This window comes from Protopterus annectens, chromosome 5.part0, assembly GCF_019279795.1.
Source record: "Protopterus annectens isolate FY-2018-M chromosome 5.part0, PAN1.0, whole genome shotgun sequence".
NCBI classification, from domain to species: domain Eukaryota; kingdom Metazoa; phylum Chordata; order Ceratodontiformes; family Protopteridae; genus Protopterus; species Protopterus annectens.
The window spans coordinates 1,541,286,588-1,541,307,628 of record NC_056735.1 but is presented as its reverse complement, the minus strand read 5'-3'; positions in this window follow the sequence as shown (position 1 = coordinate 1,541,307,628).

Below are 21,041 nucleotides of genomic sequence, written 5' to 3'. Positions count from 1 at the left end.
CAGTAATATTTTGGCAGTGCTTAGCTGGTTTGAACATTGTTAAGCAGTGCAAATTACTGCTAAGCAATGCCCATGTAAGCACTGATCAGCTCAGCTAAGCTGGTTTGTGTACCACTAAACATTGCTAAGAATTCCCAGTTTAAGCACTGCTCAGCTGTGCTCAGTGTGTTTGCATGGTGCTAAGCATAGCACCACATTTTTAGAAATGACCCAATGGCAGCAAAGGGTGGGAAAACAGCCTTATTTAAGTGGAACTGGCCAGAATACAGCCATAACCTGTTGGAGTTTGAACTTATGCTATGGCAGGAGTTGGGAGGGTGCATGCTTCTGGGTGCAATGTAAGGGCATTCTGGAGTCCAGGGTCATTATTGGACTCCTCCTTAAATACCATGAAGTCTAGCTGCTGGAAGGCTAGTATCAGGGATTGGAGTACAAGTCAGACACCTGGGACAGGCTGGCATGCAATTTCAACAGTGCAACTGGTATCCCCCACACAGGGGAGCAAGTGCATCATCACTATGATGATGTGAAGCATAGGAAATGGGATCTCTTGGCCAGCTGGGTCTAAAATGCTGGAGATACAAATGCCCCACATGTTTGTAAGTACTGTTATCAACTGTGTTACCAACACCTACTCTGAATGTGTTATAGACAAGTATGCATAATGCTGTGCTTCTCTCCCTAAAGCTAACAAGGAGTGAGCTTGCAACCTAGAGGCCCATGCAGGGTGCCCGGCCAGGTTGCACCATCATTGTGGTGAGTACAAATGTTTCTTCAATCTATAGGCATATAAGCAAGAAAGAGTTAGAATTAATAACTGCCACTAGGTATATTCAGTTGTGATTGTACTGCAATGATTGTGATCATAGATCTGCACTGACATAATTGAGTAATGCCAGGTAGAGATCAATAAAGAAGAAAGCCTGACACCTACTAATGTCAAGATAATAAAGATTCTACTGCATTAATCATGTTAAGGAAATAAAGTTTTTACTGCATTAATAATGTTAAGGCAATAAACTGTTCTACTGCAGTAATTGTGGAATTACAGCTGTATTGCAACTCCCGCAGTATATGAACTGTACTTCAATAAAGACTGGATATATATATATATATATATATATATATATATATATATATATATATATATATACCGGTCACTGCAGGAAGTCACCCCTAAAAAAGCTGTGTTGTGCAATATGTGTGTAGTTTGGGCTGCTGGTCATGAGATCCATTACATCTGCTGTGAAGTAAAATCATAAAGAATACCACTAAGTGACCGTAGATGTGGAGCTATAATACAAGATATAATGCATTATGATATGTGTTCTGCAATAAGATGTGAAGAATTAATAGGAACGCCAAAGGTATATTGTGTATCTCACGGTTGTCTTGTCTTAATCATTGCATTTCAGCTATATGCATTCCTGCTATGTGGTACGCTGCTGCAGGCAAGTACGAAACTGTAATAGCTGTTGACTGCAAATATACTATCTGTAACTGTATATGGATCAGGTAGCCAATCCAGTACTCTGATATGTTTTGTACACAACACAGATAGTTGCACCCACTAGGGGTTTATTGTCTGCACCTGCATTAAATGTATTAATACACAGTTCATCTCTGTCATGCATGAATCTCATGCATGTGTGTTCTTCGCTGCAGTCTTGTATAACACTCTACTTCTATTACCAGGCCATATTTCGTCACCAGGTGAGCTCTAGGCAAATAATAGTCAATCAATGCATAACAATGGCTCAGTAGCTCAGTTAGATAAATGCTAGGTATGATGTACATTTTACAAAACACAGACTAGGGTTCAAATCCAGTGACAACGACTACTAAATATTATTGGATCATATATGTAATTTTAACAGATATTCTCCCCAAAGGAATAACAGGTAAATTTAATTACAGGTAAACTGGTGCAGTAGCCCTTAGTATGGGTTAATAATATTTGTTGTTTAAACCACACTTGTAGAAGATGAATATCACAAACCACGTTCCAACAAACCAATGACACCTTCTTCTTTTCAATAAATAAGAGTGTGTTTATTCCACAGCGAAGTAAAAAGCAGTAAATTCCACAATAAAATTGTATTTTAATCTGTAAAGGCTGTCACGGCCGAGGCACTAGGAGATTTTATGGTGGAATTTATTGCTTTTTACTTCGCTGTGGAATAAACAAACTCTTATTTATTGAAAAGAAGAAGGTGTCACTGGTTTGTTGGAACATGGTTTGTAATAATATTTGTGTTTAGATGTAACAGACTGTTAACAGCATTGCTCAGAAATGTGCTAAAATGTTGGAAAATAAAGGAAACAAATACAATATTACTAAAAGTTAATAAAGACATAAAATGTGTACTCTTGTTATGACTGTATGCCTCATGTGTCTGTGAATGTCTGCTGATAGTCTAACCCAATGCCTGCCAAAGACGACATGATAGTCGTACATGGTCTGTACTGTGCACGATACATGTCTTTTAAGTGTCACCATGTCATGGACTGTGATCACTGTTGCCTAATCCCTCGGTCACAGATTCATCATCAACATAGTTATGTCAATAGCACAGTCACACTACATCTGTCCACAGTACATCTTGGTAGTCATATATGTCCCCTTGACATGTAATAGCCCCTGTAGGTGTGTACCTGTAGGTGTAACAGTTTGGCCCATACTGACCCATCCAGATAGCTTGAGAGGTATGTATGTGCTACAGAAGCTATAGGGCACTTGTATAGAGAAAGTAAGGGCAGACCTGTAGAGTATATTAAAGTACTGTTACAAACAACATAGCCTATACAGGTAGTAATGGACTGTCTTTCTCTCACCCCCACCCCTTATCTGCATTATAAATTATTGTTGTTATGCATTGGGTATGGTTTACCATTGGCATATGCTGTTCTCAAACTGTTATATTGGGCCATGTGTTTTATTATTGTTATGTATTACAATGGTTGCATACTAACATACCTTGTTGAATTACCTGTATTCTTGGCCGTATGCTGTAATCTTACTGGCATGCTGTTACTATACTGACTGCTATCTCACTTATGGTTCTGTTCCATATGCTATGCAATGTGATGTTACTGAGTTATTTGCAATGTTTTGGCATGCTGTTTTTAATAACTATACATTCTGTTCATTACTGACCTATACACTTTCAAATACCTCAACACGATAACTTGACGGGGTAGGCCGGTTACAATTGATCCACAAACCCTACCTCAGCTGGCTGCGACCCCTGGTTCCAGCATGTCTTGGACCCCACCTGGTGCTGCCCCCTCTGCTGGCACTGTACCACCTATGGGTGGAACCATCTCAGATATCCCCTTGTTGCAAGCGGGTGTGGAGAAGGAGTTGTTACCTAGCAACAGCTACCAGGGATGCTGCACAGGATCATGCACCACAGCTATGAAAATCTCCTGCGCCAGATTGAGGGCAGACTGGCCAAATGGAGGGGCAAGATGGCCCTGGTGCCCAGCACCCAGCACAGCCACCTAACCCACCCAGTGAAGGAGCAGTGTTGACTGCCCATTGGTGGAGAATTCCGTCTCGTTGCTGTTGTCTGGGGGCACATGGCTCTCTGATCCCACAACAACCTCCTCGTCCAAGGTGTTTACCACCCTCCTGTGTCACACACCTCCCCTGTCTGCTGTTGTGCCTGTATTGTCTGTTTGCAAATGCAATTTCTTCTACCCAACTATCCTTCCCACATGTACCTATATCCCGTCCACAACATTCCACTGTCTCCTTAAAAAAAAAAAAGGGCATGTGCCCCACAAAAACATATATCACCCCATACATAGCTCTCCATTTTGCTCCCATGTCCACTGAACAGAATCATTCATTACATGATTTAATCAACACAGTTATATCACCCTCACACCTCTCTGAATTCCCTATTCATTACAACCAGCACAGCTATTGCTGTGCAAGAAATGCAGAGTTATGGTCCTTTCCTACACATGTGCTGTATTTCCCTACCTGCCTTTCACAGTGTTTTCCCACCTGCTTGTCCTCATTCCATCACTTTCCTATCACCCTCTTTTCTTTTCTTTTTTGGAATTAGCGTGAGGTTAAGCGGAGCTAAGCGTCCTAGTGAGCCATGAAAACCCATGCAAAACTGCTTAAAATTGCCTTGATCACCTTCTGTGTTTCTAACACTGTTAGACATCTCTGCATAATTATCATTCCTGATAAGTCTCGGACCCAAGACCCTGTCAACTACAGTACAGTGCATTAGCCCACTAGGCCACTCAGCTCTGAAGTAAAACAGGTGTTCTATAAACATATCCTGATTGCCAATGACACACTACTTGTACATATAATGGCAAAATTGACAGGGTACTTGGGACTGTGATGCAGACACCAAACCAGTACACAGCCAGATAAATAATGATAGATGTACATGAGGACTAGGATATTAGGAATAGCTGACAACTGCACAGACTATTGTAGAATGTCCACAGTTGTGCCACCTACTTTTGGCACAGTTGTCACAAAACCTATTCTGTGTGGTGATGTACTGGCAAGTCAATACAGATTGGGGTTACAAAATCATGACAGATGGTTCAGTGTCACACATCATACCCATTCGAGCACACATGCTTATGCAAATCCTGTGTAACAGACTGAATGCACACACATATATCTTGCAAATACACCTGTAATAGTATTGAATCAGTAGCTCAATTTGTTACATTCCTAGCACACTGTACATTTTGCCACCCACAGTCCTGAATTCAATTCCAGTCTGTTGCATTTCAAGTACATGCTTGTGAATGCAACAAATAAATGACTGAGTCTTGCAATTTTAAGCAGAACTGGTTGCTGCTACTGCATTCACTGCTACCTATATGAACATGTCAAAGGCCTGTAGGTTGGGACACATTGCACAAATATGTATATGCTTCCTAAATATCACCTACCACTCTCTGAATGGCACTATTACATAACATATGTACCTGAATACATGCCTCACCTGGACAGTTATGGGTTCTTTCACCCTGGCTATGTTGTAACAACAGAGCTGACACTCGTCCATCACTGACACATACAGAGTGCTGTCCTCCAATGTGTTAACACTCGCCAGTATGACTCCTGGACAAACGGCATCAGCTGCAGCATGCAAACTTATGCAGCAGTGTATTCGGCTACCTGTTACAGACATACCATACCTCACAACCACACAACACACATACATAAAGGGGTGGGAGGAGAAAAGGTCAAGCAACAGGGACATGTGTCACAGTCTTCCCCTACAAACATACATAGCTAACAGACAAGCAGCTACTGCAGCAGCATGCATATTCTGATGTGTATAAAGTATGATACTCATATCTGTCTTCTCCCTTACTGACCTCAACCCACATTGTTTAACACTAAACTGCCACATAATCAGAAAGTATTTTCATAATGGCCAAATAAAGCTTGCAAAACTATGGATATACTACATACATCCCAACAGTAGAGAGTATTTTTACCAACCCTCTGTGATGTTGCAGTCTCCACACCTTGATAATATCCATCTCACAGACGAGGAATGAGACCAAGGCCTACAAGGAGGCCTTAAATATAGTAGTGTTGTGCCATGCCATTGGCTACTGAAAGTGCAGCCCTGCTGTTCTGGATGCAATTAGCAAGTCTGAGCTACAGATTGATGCACAGACAATCACCTGTTCATGAGCATTATCTACAAAAGGTAAGCAGCTGCCTATAGTAAACAGGTCTGTGACTTGCATTACAAAGACAAACTACAAGATCACAAGCATTATTCTTCAGGATTTCTGCACAAAAAGGAGTACAGCACTCTACCAGGTATGTAAAGGAAGTTCCTATGTAATGGGACACAGATGGGAGGATGCAGTTATGGGGAATAGGCATTACAACAGTAGGCCTGTAGCACATATTTTGGCTTGACATGTTGCTGATAGTCAGCTGTCCAGCACCTACAGGCTTCCCTTTCAACTCTGCCTGCTGTGACGTAGATCACAGCTCTGGCCCTCTGAGTCCCTTCTACAATGGTGGGCTCCTGTATGAATGATACTGGATTTTGTATTGGACAATAGTGACAGTAAGTAATGGTGGACACAGCTGGAATATCACATGAAGTACAGTCATTCAGCTCCCCTCTGTCTGTGAATGTCACGCAGGAATAGATCAAACATTGTACAGGTGTCCCTGACTGTCTCTGATGTACTCTGGCTAGGTCACTGTGTACTCAACATTCGTATCTCATCACTTGAGAGCTATGGCTAGAATACCTGGTGACCCCCTAGAGCAGGACTTCAGGTCATACCCAGTAGTAGTGAGGGGGACACAGGCCCCACCTCAGTGACAGAGTGTACATATTGAGCATACAAAGTAAAGGAATGAATACAGTACCAGACATTACTGTACCTTAATTGTTTTCCTAGGATTCTGGCATGTGAGAATATCCATTATGTATTGTCGAACTATTTAACAGACATCCACAGTTTCTGGCTGAGGGTCCACATATATCAGGCACATGTACACATCCTGCAAACATCTGTGTACTGCAGAAGTCGGACACCTACAGGGAAGATACCCTAGAGGACGTTTGCAGTGCTGCCTGTCATTGGGTCACACGGATGTTGCTAAACTGTCCCCATATACTTCTAGTAACACTCATCTACTTGGATAGTGGCTGTATGACATGCTACTGGGATGTCAACCATAGGGGACACACCACAGTAGATGGCATTGATGGGAGTGGAGACATGACAACAAACTCAGTCACAGCACAGTCACAGCACACAGGGCCATAACTGGTATTCATAAGATCATGGGATCATAAGAGGTTGCTAGGCTATTGGCCCTGAGGCCCTTATAAGCCTAGCCAAGAGTTTAGCTCATGTTTATACAAGTCAGCACCTGATGCTCCAGTCCAACAGGGACAAAGGTGGAATCCCAAGGGTGGATTTTCTGTTTCACATCCAGTTATCCAGGTTGTGCTTAAAAAGGGATACAGCGGTACTCTGCTTAATGTGGAGAGGGAGTCTATTCCACAGCTTGGGGAGTCTCTGGGACACAAATCTGTCCCATCAGCAAGTCCTGTTGATGTCACAGACCAGGTTAAGGGCAAGCATGCAGGTTACTCGAGTGGAGCTTGACTTGCAGATATGCTGCAGTCCCATCAAGGTGGGGTCCGTGATCACCTTGTATGCCAGACAGAGATCACCTCTGAGGAGTCTGTATGAAGCTGAGTAGAGGGATAGGGCTTTTAGCCTATCTGTGTATGGTAGATATTTGAGAACCAGGATTCTCCTGGTGAGGAACCTCTGTGGTCTCTCCAACTGCTGCATGTGCTTTGCAAGGTACATGCTGAAAGGGGCATTGTACTCAATAATGGGCCTTATGAGGGAAGAGTACAGGAAAGTTATAACCTCCTTGTCCCTGGATGAGATAACCTTACTTATGAGGTGGGCCTGTGGAAAGCTTTCCATACAATGGAAGCAGCATGGTGGTCAAAAGTTAGGTTGCTATCAACCTGTGTGCCTAAGTCCCTCATGACTGATAGCATGCTTAGGATGCTGTTATTAATGTGATAATTTGTGGGGATGTCACTCTCCCCCAAGGGGATGATGATGCATTTTGTGGCATTCAGCTAGATGCCATGTTTCTGGCACCAGTCATTTGTCTGAGTGAAACCCTGTTGGATGATGTCCTCATCACTAGGGGATTTGGTGACAGCACCCAGCATGCAGTCATCTGCAAACCTGGTCAGCCATAGCCAACTGGTTCTGCCCTGCACCTCAGAAATGTATATCCCAAATAACAGAGGTGCCAAGACAAAACCTGGGGTACACTGCTTGTTATGGGTATACTGCTTGACGCAGCTTCCCCTATTTTGACAAGGTGGGTTATATCAGTGTGCCAGTTTGCTACCCATCTGGTAACATCCAGATTGATGCCTAGTTGAGAGAGTTTATCTATCATGGCCAAATGGGGCATATTGTCGAAGGCTTTGGCCAGGTCAAGATCAGAGATGTGTACTGTCTTCCTCTCATCCATGGCTTTGGTGACTACCTCAAAGAAGTTGACCAAATTTAACAGACAGGATCTCCCCTTGACAATGCCACACAGCATGGGATTGAGTTTTTGGAGGTTGACAATGTCCTTGTTAATGAGGTCAATGATAATCCATTAAATGGCCTTGCAGATCAGGCTACTTAGGCTGATGGGTCTATAATTTCCCAGATCGGTGGATGCTCCACCTTTGTGCAAAAGGATAACAGTGGCTGTCCTCCACTCAGCTGGGATAAAGCCAGTACTCAAGCTTTGGTTGAATAGGGTGTCCAATGGTGCTGCAAGTTCCTGTCTGAGTTCATGTAAGATGCAGCTTGGGATGTTATCGGGTCCCATGGAGGCTGTATTTTTTTGCCTTTGAGAGAGCAGTGATGACCTGCTCCCTGGATATAAGGAGAAGGGGGCAGGTACTGGGGATGTCCTGAGCTACTGATGGGGGACAGAGGGGTGAAGTTTTCACTGAATCTGTCAGCCAGCAAGTTTGCTTTATCTATGGCATTTGTATATGTGGTGTCCTTGACCACCACTTCTGAACAGATCTGGGTGCTTCCTTTGAGGCTGCGGATATATGTGAAGAAGGACTTATGATTGTCTATAGTAGATGTCACCAATTTGGACTTGAAATTTGCTTTGGAGGATTTCAGTAGTACTCATATTGGCTTGTTTAGGCTAAGGAGACATTGCTTCCAATTGGGCACCTGCTCCTTCTTGGTCTTCGACAACAATTGTTTTTCTCTTCTTATAGAGTGTATTTATTGCAGATGTCCATCAGAGAGGTTTACATATCCTTGCAGAGGATGATGTAGTCCTGTTGGGTATTTCTGATTTTACGCATCTATTTAAATGCTTGTATAGTGCTTTGATGTAGTTTTGGATATTGGTGCCAGTTCCTACAGAGGGGGAGGGGGCTGGGAAGTTGTTTATACCATCTCTCAGGAGGGTGTAATCAACTTTGGAGAGGTTTGTATGTCTGCCCCTAGCTAGATGGGTATTGTGGGAGATGGTGACTTTGAAAGTGACTGCTTTATGGTTGAATCCTACCAGGGAGAATGATACTGTAGGGATACTGCTGTGGTTACTCATGTTGTTTAATACCAAGTCCAAGATATTTTCCCTCTTGTGGGGTATCAACTAGCTGTTCCAAGGTGTTTGCAGTGACAAAATTGATGAATCTGTGGGCATTCGTGTTCTAGCATGAGTAATTCTTCCAATCAATGTTTGGATAGGTAAACTCACCCAGGATTAGGGTAAAGGGTTGAATTCTGATAGATTTGTACAGGCCCATATAGGCATGGGCATCTTGAGTCAGATTTGGAGGCCGGTAGCTAGCTATGATTTGAATAGGGGTCTTGTCAATGGTTAACTGCACTTGGAGTGTCTCCTGTGTGTCGCACTGTTTGACCAGCCTGGAGGTGTATATGTCTTTGATATATATTGAAACTCCACCTCCTTTGGATTTACTGCCCACAGTTTGGGGTTTGAATGTATGATATGATGAGTAACCAGGTAAGCCTGGTGTGCTCTCCACAGCTTTGAACCAGGTTTCTGTGACTGCACAGATGTCATTCATTTTCCAGGGTTAAGAATGCTTGCAGTGAGTGCAGTTTCATATTTAGACTCCTAGCATTAAGCAGCATGACCTTTAAGTTGTGTTTTGTTGACATTTTTATGTTGGTAGTTTTAACCTCATCACTTTTCCTAAAAAAGGAACTGTGGGGGTGGCAAGAACCTTTGCTAGAAGCATGAAGCCAGGCCATCTCTGGCAAATAATCGTGGTCTGTCAATCATATCTTCCCAGGCTGTCAGGTACTGGATCTCCCTGGAATGACACCAGAAACTAAGTCAATTGTTAAAGTCAATCATTTCCTTTTTGCATTGAGGCATCATTGTGGGTGATGGCAGAATGCTGCTTAAGGCTAGCGACATACCTGCCTGGAATACATAATCAGTGAGATCAATCATGTTTCTCTTCATATAGTCCAGGGAGGTACATCTCAGGTAATTTATGCCATAATAAAGAATAATTGTCAGAGCCATAATAGTACCTGTTGCTGAGAGACTTCAGTGCATATGTGATATGGTGGAGTCTGGCACCTAAAAGACAACTAACTGTGACTTTCTCCTTATCCAGCCTGGTGAGAGGCACATCTGTGTGTCTCAGAATGGAGTCTCCTATGACTAATATGTTGGGTTTATGGTGAAGCCTTAGTGACTGTGAGACACAGGTGTGTGGACTATGTGTGGTATATGGTGTAGAGTGCTGCGGAGATTGCTTTCATTTTTGCCTTGGAGGTCTCCTTTGTTTGTGAATGTTTATGTTGAGGACTGACACATATGTGGATGTGTGTTGTGTAGGTGTGGGTGGTGTTTGAGGTGTAGTAATTGTGTTGACAACCTTTTTGGTGCCAGATATACTGACTTGAGAGGGAGAGAGCATGGACTCTAGGTTCCTAATGTAATTCTATCTCTCACAAATTGTGGACCTAGGTGGTGGTAGCAGATGGCTGTCCATGTACTTGAGGCAGTTGCTACACTTTGTCAGGATGCCTATATCAACCAGACTGGCAGGAGAAACTGTAGGACATTGCCCATCCATATTTTCCAGAATCACAGGAGAAAGGCCAGGGAGACCTAAAGGCTGGGCTTAAAGCCCAGATGTTCAAACCAAAAGTAAGAGGCTTAGAATAACACTTACAATTTAGTCAGGCTATAAACAAGCAGTAATAAATGCAGCAGAACAGATAGACTTGAACACTTTAGGGAACAAGTAGCAAGTAGCAGAAGAAAGGGAGACGAGGAGGAAAATGCAAGATGTATTGCCACTATGTTGCTGATAGTAACATACATACTGTGTTGGTAGATGCAGGATAAGATGTGGGAGTTAGTGGAGGATAGTGCTGGCCAATTTGGATGTGTAGGGTGTGTACATAGTGGAGAGCAATGTATGTGGTCCTGTGACGTGTTCCACCCTTCTTGTCTTTCAGAAATGATGTACAGTCGGAGGCACCTGCTTTTTCTGCTGCCAAATATTATGCAATCCTGGATGGCCTCAGGCTGCATCACAACATACTGCTTTCCAGGAGACACCAGAATCTTGACCAATGTGCTGCACTGTGGGCTGACCTCGTCACTTCAGTAAACAAAGTAGGGCTACTGGAAAGAAGCTATGAGCAGGTCCAACACCGGCCGACCGTCATGATGCATGCTGCATGACAAAGGGATGCTGCTGTGCACAGGGACAGTGCTGCCACTTGTGGTGGGCCTGCAGCACAGCAACCACTCTCAGCAGCAGAGGATTTCCAGGCAAACCTGGGATTAACCACCAGCTCCCAAGCATCCATCGCCCCATATGTCATGGAGGTGGGTGGCACAGCTTCCATAGCAGAGCAGCATCCAGATAAGCCTCCTGTGTTCATCACTGTAATACTGTAGCAGTCATTGTGGCAGCCTCTGCATACCAGTGCATGATTGTCAGGTCAATCTGCATTGTGGGGGGGGGTGTTTGTAATGCATACTTGTGCACACATACTCAGAATGTCAGCAATGTGGGCAGTATCACATTTCCTACTGTACATGTTGATATACACACATATTATCCTGTAACAAAGCCACATTTATGTTTGCTGACAATACCTCTCCCTCACATTTCCATAGGTACATCAGGTTTGGCCGGAGTCCAACATCTTATAGTTGGTGAGTGTCAAACTGGTTTTGTATAGCTCATATATACACTAAGAATGTTAAGGGCTGCCAGCTTGCTGTAGATGCAACTGTTATGCTCAGCCAGAGTACAATACTTGTATGTTCAGTTTTGGAAGGGTTCACTGCAGTGCATTGAATCAGTAATCACAGTAGTGCATTTGCAGGAGCTGTAAAGTATTTGCACTTATTTTTGTCAAGGTCTATGCAGTCTGCTATACAGGGGGCAATAGTATGGTGAAGACAAATGCACTGTGTTTTGTGTGTAGGTCCATCACATATACAGACATATCTCTTATTTCACAAGTGTATAATACTGGCACTATTAACCAGACATAGCTGCAGTGCATGTTATTAAGGGCCTGTCTTTTCTGTGTATGCTGTAGTCTGCTTGTGTGTTGTGCATGGGATCAGAAATAAGATGTGGTATAAATAATGCAGTTGTGGCACCTTATCTGTATGTGTGTGTGTGTGTGTGTGTGTGGGTGTGTGTGGGTGTGTGTGTGTGTGTGTGTGTGTGTGTGTGTGTGTGTGTGTGTGTGTGTGTGTGTGTGTGTGTGGATTAGCAGACATAATAATGCAGGCATGTTGTCCTCACAGGTGACTGTGGAGGTTGTCCCCCGCACAACCTGATGTCAGTGTCTCATTAGATTCTGATGATGATGGTGGCCATACTGAGGCACAGGTGGGATTTTTGGGGGATGACTCTGTCCCATGGGTTGACATCCCACTTCCTCCCCCAACGTCCCCACACACAGTCAGTATGCCCACATATGGCCAGTCTCCTACGGACACAGATATTGGACAGTCAGAGTGTGGCAGCATCCAACAGGAGAGTGTGGTGATTATGGCATCAGTGACTGTAGACACTAGACATAGCCAGAGAGCTGGTGAGATCCCACACAGGCAGATTGACAGGGGTGCTTGAAGGAGGACTGCTGCCCTTGTACCACCTGTCACAAGCATCGCATCATGAGTCACTCAACATGTTTCAATCCATCATGAAGGCACAAGCATGTTCCGAATTCAACACTATATGAATGCTTTGGATCATGGATGCATTACTGTCTGACATCCGTGAGTCCATCCAAAACATCGATGATGCCATGCATCATTTTACTTATGTAGTGGACTGATGGTGAGGTGAGACATTGTCATTCCTTGACCGCACATTATCTGTGCTAGAACATGTGGTGAGAGTAGGGCATCTGACATGTGGCCGTAGGTCAGCAACAACATCTACTGGGAGTCTATGTGGCCATGCACACTCACGATCCCATAGTGGCATTACCTCCAGCACTACAGAAAGGAGGGTGCTGTCTACACCACAATGTGGAAGGCTATGGGCATGTGGTCCTGGGCAGTCCCATGAGGGACACAGACCCAGCAGACACCAGTCACCATCAGTGACTAGTACCACATCTGACCCTGGGCATGGTGGTGTCAGTCCCACACCTGGCAGAGCCAGTTCCCGTGTTCATGGCAGGAGATAAGATGGTGAACTGTCCATTGTGCCATATATGGTCCACTGCTGTCCAACATACCCATGTGCAGGGCTAGCACATGGCTTGACTGTGTACATTCACACACTCATACATCAATGTCACATGCAGGTCACCAAGAGACACATGCAGCACCACTCCATGGCCCAGCTAAACCATCACCCCTTCCTGACTCCCACACATGATGATGCCAACTGTGTGGCACAGCCTAGGCCTCTGGCACCCCCACAGCACACACTGTGCATGTGAGGATACCTGTGCCACATCCCTGCCATCCATACCATCAATGCAGGGACATGCAAATACATGCCTGATGCATAGGGCGACTATAGCACATTACATGACATTGCTTACTGTGGTTATGTTATGCCATGATAGATGCTGTCTGCTGGCATGGAGAATGAGTATACATTAAAGTTTTTGTTCCTTTGTTGCACAATGGTAGATTGGTGAAGGTGTCACAGACTGACAGATGTCTCTCAGAACTTTGTAGGTTTCTGCATGCAGGGTTCTGAGTGGCTATGCTGTGGAGACTTGGTGGCAATACAGTAGCTCAGAATGGCATGGTAGCAAAGCAGAAATATGACATCAGCAAGCTAAGGCTTCATATGTGTATGTTTACCTAGATGCATCTGTGGAGAGCAGTGTGTCTGGGGCAGGGAAAGTGGACAGTGTAGTCCTGCATGCATTCCCCATGACAAGGCATGTCTACACTTGTAGACGGTGGTAGATAGAATTTATGCCTAGGTAGATATGGGCTATTTATGGGCAGTAGGTGCTCACAGGGCCTTGAAATGTATAATCATTGCACACCCATAGACAAGACAGACACACTGTCGCAAGGTGTTATAGTTACAAACACACACACACACACACACACACACACACACACACACACACACACACACACACATGCTCACAGAGTTGCCCTTGAGAGATTAGAACCCCTATCTATCTAGTAGTATATACTATAGCACTAAGTACTTATCACATGCACCACGGAGGTTGTGTTTTGGACGTGTTTGTCACTGCTGTTAAGGTGGATGACATCTGCAGGCCGAGTAAAGGAGGCCAATGGGGGGATTAACATAGCCTCAAAATGTATAACCATTGTACACAGGTGAGACAGGCACACTGCTGCAAGGTGATATATTTACACACACAAATTCACAGAGTTGCCCTTTCTGAGATTAAAACCCCAACCTACTTTGTAGTATGTATTATAGCACTAAGTACTTATTGCATGCACCACATAGCTTATGCATTTTGGAAGTGTTTGCCACTGCTAAGGTGGATGACATCAGCAGGCCCTGTAAAGGAGGCCAATGGGGTGGGTTGACAGGCCCTCAAAATGTATAACCATAGCACACAGATAGGTGAGACAGGCACACTACTCCAAGGGGATATATCTACACACGTGCACACACACACACACACACACACACACACACACACACACACACACACACACACACACACACACACACACACACACACACACACACACACACACACACACACACACACACACACAGACACACACAGTTGCTCTTTCTGAGATTAGAACCAGTACGTATCTAGTAGTATACACTATAGCACTAAGTAGTCATTGCATGTGCCATGGAGCTTTTGTATTTTAGAAGTGTTTACCACTGCTGTTAAGGTGGATAACATAAGCAGGCCATGTAAAGGAGGGCAATAGGTGAGTTGACAGGGCTTCAAAATGTGTAATCATTGCACACAGATAGGAACACTCCTCCAAAGGGATATGTTTACATACACACACAAATTCACAGAGTTGACCTTTCTGAGATTAGAATGCCTACCAATCAAGTTATATATACTACAGCAGTATGCAGTTATCTCATGTGCCACAGAGCTTATGCATTTTGGAAGTGTTTGCCATTGCTGTTAAGGTAGGTGACTTCAGCAGCTGTTGTCGGAGAGGGCACTGTTGTGGAGTATGCTAATCAGAGGGCCAGAAAATGATTGACCATTTCAGAGACATAGGCCTGATGGGCATATATGTACTGCTGTGTATGTAAGAGCTACACACACACACACACACACACACACACACACACACACACACACACACACACACAAGGTGGCTGATGTCAGATTAGAACCCCTGCTTACCTATTATTACACAATACAGCTTACAATACTAGTTGAATGTGCCACTGGTTACATTTGGAGTATAAGTGGCTGCAGCACTACATCACTCTGCACCTTTATGAGGCTACATATATAACTATATATATATATATATATATATATATATATATATATATATATATTTATATATATATATATATATACACACACACACACACACACACACACACACACACACACACACACACACACACACACACACACACACATGTGCCACATACTGAGAGATTAGGGTAATCATGTTTGAAGGGGATGGGGAGAGACAGATATATATACATAGCTGCCTGTATGCACAGATATATATTCACTTCTCAGTTCTTTAGTCAGCGGCATCAGACATGGTACGGCACTAGCTAAGTGTAGGAGCATGCCCAGTGTGACCTACAGTAAAACCAAGGTGACTCCAGGCCAGACCTACCTGTACTCCAGTCTGGGATTTTCTGTGCTACAGCCAGTAGTCTGCTGCACCTGATTCAACAGTCCAGCATCTCTCTGATATTATCTCCAAGAGATTCCTCGGCTGTCAGCTGCACATAATATCTGTGGTATGTCCAGGGTGTGTACAGATAGTAATACACTGTACATGGTTTTGCATCATATGTCTGCTACATATTATATAGCATTGAGATTTTTTGGTACAACAGTAGCAAATCATTATAGATTGACATTAGAAACTGATGATAGATATTTGAGTTACTGACTGCATACAAAGCATGGAACCCATGCTACTGCATGATCTGTTATTCTCTGCACTTTCTACATTTGTCTGTCCAGCAGTTAATTATTCTCCTTATATGTGGGCCTTTGTCCTGCTCCTTCTCATGGCTGTGTCCATATTTCCTGCTCTAAGTAGTTGTAGGTATGCTGTGACAGGGGTACATGATGCAACAGCACACACAGGGTTACAGACTTCACACCTCTGACTGTACATGTTTAGCAGGATGTCTAGTATTCTAACCCATATGTTTGCTCTACTCCAGATAGTTGTGTTTTTCTGGTAATATACTTCTACTACATGATGCCCACTTTGTCGTAGGTGCTGACACACTCACACAAAGGCCTTTACATCCTGCTGCTACTCAGACTTTTTCCAACCTGCAGTTATACTAGCCACCTTCTAGGTTACTCAGAGCAGATGTAATGTCCATAGCTGTGGTTCCCTGTCTCTCCATTGTCTCTGGCTTTGTCCAGATTTCTTGCAGTAATAAATACTGAGATACTGACAGCCTGTGGGACTCCTACCATAGGAGTACCTCACATGTAAAATCGCAGATGCAGACGGCTTTGAACCATGAACACCATCAACAGTGCTAATGTACTTAGCCCACTAAGCCACACCAGCCACCAGAAAGTGATGTTTAATTCCTGACACTATCAACATCAGACAGACATACACTTTGATCCCTCCATATTGAGGACATAGAACAAGTCAGCAGGTTGTTTGGGAGAGCTCTGGGATTGTGTAGTCTGCTGCTATAACTTTGCAAGCATACTGTTACTGCAGTTGTATAGGAACATGGCTGTATTGGGGTAGGGGAGTGTAGGATTGACAGTCTTGCATCTGCCCTATGACCCCACTGTTTGGCAATTCCCTCATATAGTGCAGTGGGTTTTGCTGCCTTGAGGCCTACTGCATACTATGGAGCAGCCAGTATTGGACAGAGTTCCTGTTATCCCACATAGCTGTTAGTTCTCTGCAGGTAGCCTAGTAGCCCACTCTATTCCCTTGTATACATGCAGCAGGTCCATTCTACCGTAGCCTAGTACCCATACATTTGTTGTAAAGAGGAGTGACTTACCTTATGCCTGCAGCAGCTGAGATAACAGTGTTTCAGGGCTGATTTTTTCAGATGCATGCAGTACACAGCCAATACATGGTAAGGTACAGGCTGTGTGTTGCGGCATCCTTTATACAAGGGTGTGAGTCAGAGTGAGGTGTCAGTCCCTAGAACCCTAGGTTGTCAGTGCATGTACTATGTGTTGCCTCTTTGCCAAGGGCAGGGCAGACTGGGCATGCCTACATCTGCCTACAGGGCCAGGCTCAGGGTGTTCCTCATCTGAGACCCCCTACGGATGTGGGGACCTTGGCACTGGTGGGGGGCTGTGTCTCCCTTCCCTGTGATGTTTCTGCTGCAGCTGTTTCCACAGGATCATATTGTGTAGCAGGACACATACTGTGGACATTTGTGCACATGTGGCTAGAGAGTACTGCAGGGCTCCACCAGATATATCGAGGCAGCGGAACCATGACTTGAGCAGCCCAAAAACACATTCTATGATGTTCCTAGTCTGTGCGTGTATCTCATTAAGGTATTCTTCTGCAGGTGTGTGCGCATTTCTGAAGGGTGTCATCATCTATGGTTCCAGTGTGCAGCCAGCATCCCCCAGTAGATGGCTGTACAGGATATCCCCCCTGGCAAATGTCTGGTACAGCTGTGATGCGTGCCAGATATGGGGACCATGATAATTGCCAGGACTGCTATCGCACACATTCATGGTAATATCCTGGGCATTGCACACAACCTGGCAGTTGATGGAGTGATACCCCTTGCGGTTGACATAGACTCTAACCTCCTCACTGGGTGGTGCTTTGATGTGCACAGAAGTGCAGTCTATGGCACCCAGTACCTCAGGGTAGTGTGCTACATGGTGGAAGAGATGCATATTGCTGGCCCTCTCTTTAGGGGGTGTGGGGTAAATAAATGTGCTCACTGGCATGTGTTTGCATGGCATCCAGGAACTGGTGGAGTACCATGGATGCAGATGCCTGTAAGACCCCCATCATGTCCCTAGTTGGTCTTTGAAAAGTGCCTGTAGCTAGTATTCTAAGGGCTACACATACCTTTGTTTTCACTGTGATGGATTCCCCTCTGTTAGCTCTGGATCTGAGTTGAGGGTGGCAAAGCTCAGTTAGTTCTTGTAGTATGTCCCTTTCCACCCTGTAGTGCTCTACAATCTCCAGCTCACATAGCTCCTGGAAAGTTGCCCTGGGCCTAAACACTGTTCTCTTTCTCAGTCTAGGACTATTGTCAGCATCAGTACCAGCACTGAACTCAGCCTCTAGCACATACAGCTGTAGAAGAGAAGCAGCATCCCCTAGCATTCTCTCAGTTAAAATTCTGAAGTCTGTACTCCAGTGGTGCAGACTATGTGGGAAAAATCAGATTTGTAGATTGCATGCATACATTATAGTGGTGTGCTGCAGATGCAGCATGTGTGATTGGCTAACTATGATGCATTCCTCTTGCCAGGTATATCATTGAGGGGTTTGAATGGCCCAGTGTCAGTGGAATAGGGCTTATCAGTAATTTTTATATGATTGGCTTTTCCAGGCAATTTCCTTTATTTTAAAGGCCTTGCCTGCTAAGCACTGCGGCACAGTGCACAAACCCATGGCACTGGTGTAAATGCTGCTCAGTGGTCTAGATACCCCCCCATGCACAGGCATGCTCAGCATAGCTTAAACCAGCTAAAAAACATGCCCCATAGCTAAACAAAGCTTATCAGTACTAGACACACATCCCTGCTTAGCCGAGCTGAGAGGCGCACAAACGGGTGCTAAACATATAGTGACACATCCCCTTTTGATGTCAGCTACCTGTTCTACTAACACCAACATGGTTCTGAGGCTACATATCTGCGAACACAGTGGCTAATTTGTGCTCTTCAGTAACCGCAGCTAATTTGCATACAGATCCTTGCATATACCCTGGATATTTCACTATTCCCGGGCCTGCCTCCTTAGTAACCACTGAAGCCTAACACTGTACATACATTATAATGCATTATTTTTAGAAATGCCTTATTTTTACTATTTTTTTTTTTTTTTTTTTTGCATAATGGCATGTTTCCGCATTGCTGTGTGCTCTACAAACATAATATGTGTATTAAAAAAGTTATTATTTTATATTAATTTGCATTGGATTTTGGACTCACAGGGCTTAGTTTTGTATATATCACTGCCTACACTGACATTTCCAACCTTCTTATTGGGCATTTACAGCCCCTGTTCAATTTTTACATTTTTTGTACAATTATTTTCTGTGTACACTTCTGACACTAACAGCTTCTGCATGGATAACTTTCTGCTTACTGGATCGCAAATCACCCTCATTTGCATGCATTTCACCTGCTTATGAGGTGATTTGCCTACCATGGACACTTCCATTTCTGCACTCTCATGCACGCACTTTTGCTCTGTTTACTGCCTCACATGGCTGCGGGCTTCCATGTTGGGGCCATGCTATTCTGCCTAGACAGGAAATCCCTCTGTGTAGGCTTTATTAAATTCCCAGGTACATATTGCCCCATAAGTCTAAAAAGTTTTATCTGTAAGGATTTGCTTATTACACCTAGTGGTCTTACCTCAATGAAATATAACAGGACATACCACTATGTTGATTTATTGAATGGTTTTGACACTATCCCCCATCCAGGTACCAAAGAGAAAGTCTCCTATCTGGGGATTAACCCATACATTACTACAGGAATAGCCAATTGGCTCATTGACAGAATGTACACTTTCACAGTTGGGGACTGAACCTCAACCACTAGACCACTTACCAGTGGAATACCACAAGGATCTGTGCTTGATCCTCAACTGCCTGGAAACTATTTCTCTAAATTCTAGGCAAAGGTAGATGGCCTGTGGCTTACCAAGTTTGCAGATAATAGTCAACTGGATGCTGTCATACAGAGTCCCCAACTATATTACCATATTACAGAAGGGATTGACACAAACAAATGATTGGTGCCAAACTCACATACTGAACCATAAAGCAAAAAATCCCTCATTGTCCCCTTTGGCAATGAAGTACCCCTGTTAATTATGATATACGTAGCACCCTTCTAAGCTCAAACACAGTGCTGGGAGACTTGGGAACACATGTTGATAGCAATCTACACTTCAATCACTATATGTCCATAGTAGTGAGACACACATTCTACATTGCACACCTCATAAATAATGTCATCACATCCAAGACCAGGGAGGTCATAGCTCTGCTGTACTCTACCCTTGTCATACCACTAATTGAGTATAATGCTCCCTTCTGTATGTACGTCACCAGACACTTGCTGCCACTGGAGAAAATACAGAGGATTTGACTGGGAGAAAAAAGGGTCTCCAAAACATGACAAACATGGAAAGACTGAAAGACTTAGGTTCATAGGTTCATAGGTGTGTACTAGGTTAATGGCGCTGGAGCCTTTACAAGACTAGTCCATGGAAGTGCCCTGGCATCATGCTGCCAGACATTAGTTCCCAGTGCCTCTGTCAGAAAGAGCCACTGGAGTGATCCCCGGAGTGAACTTTCTATTTCCCATTCACTCATCAAGATCTCTCTTGAAGAGAGCCAATGAGGTGCTCTGCTGGACAAGTATGGGAAGTCTATTCCAGAGCATGTGCAGTCTCTGGGTTATGAACCTGTCCCTCCAGCATGTTATGTTGATTGTGGTAATGATGTTGAGGTCTCTGGAGCATGTGGTGCAGAAGTATTGGGATTCCTTTAGATGTAGCATTTCTAACAGAGCTGGGTCAGAAATAGCTTTATAAGTAAAGCAGAGATCACCTCTTAGTAGACAATACGAGACAGAGAATAGCTGGA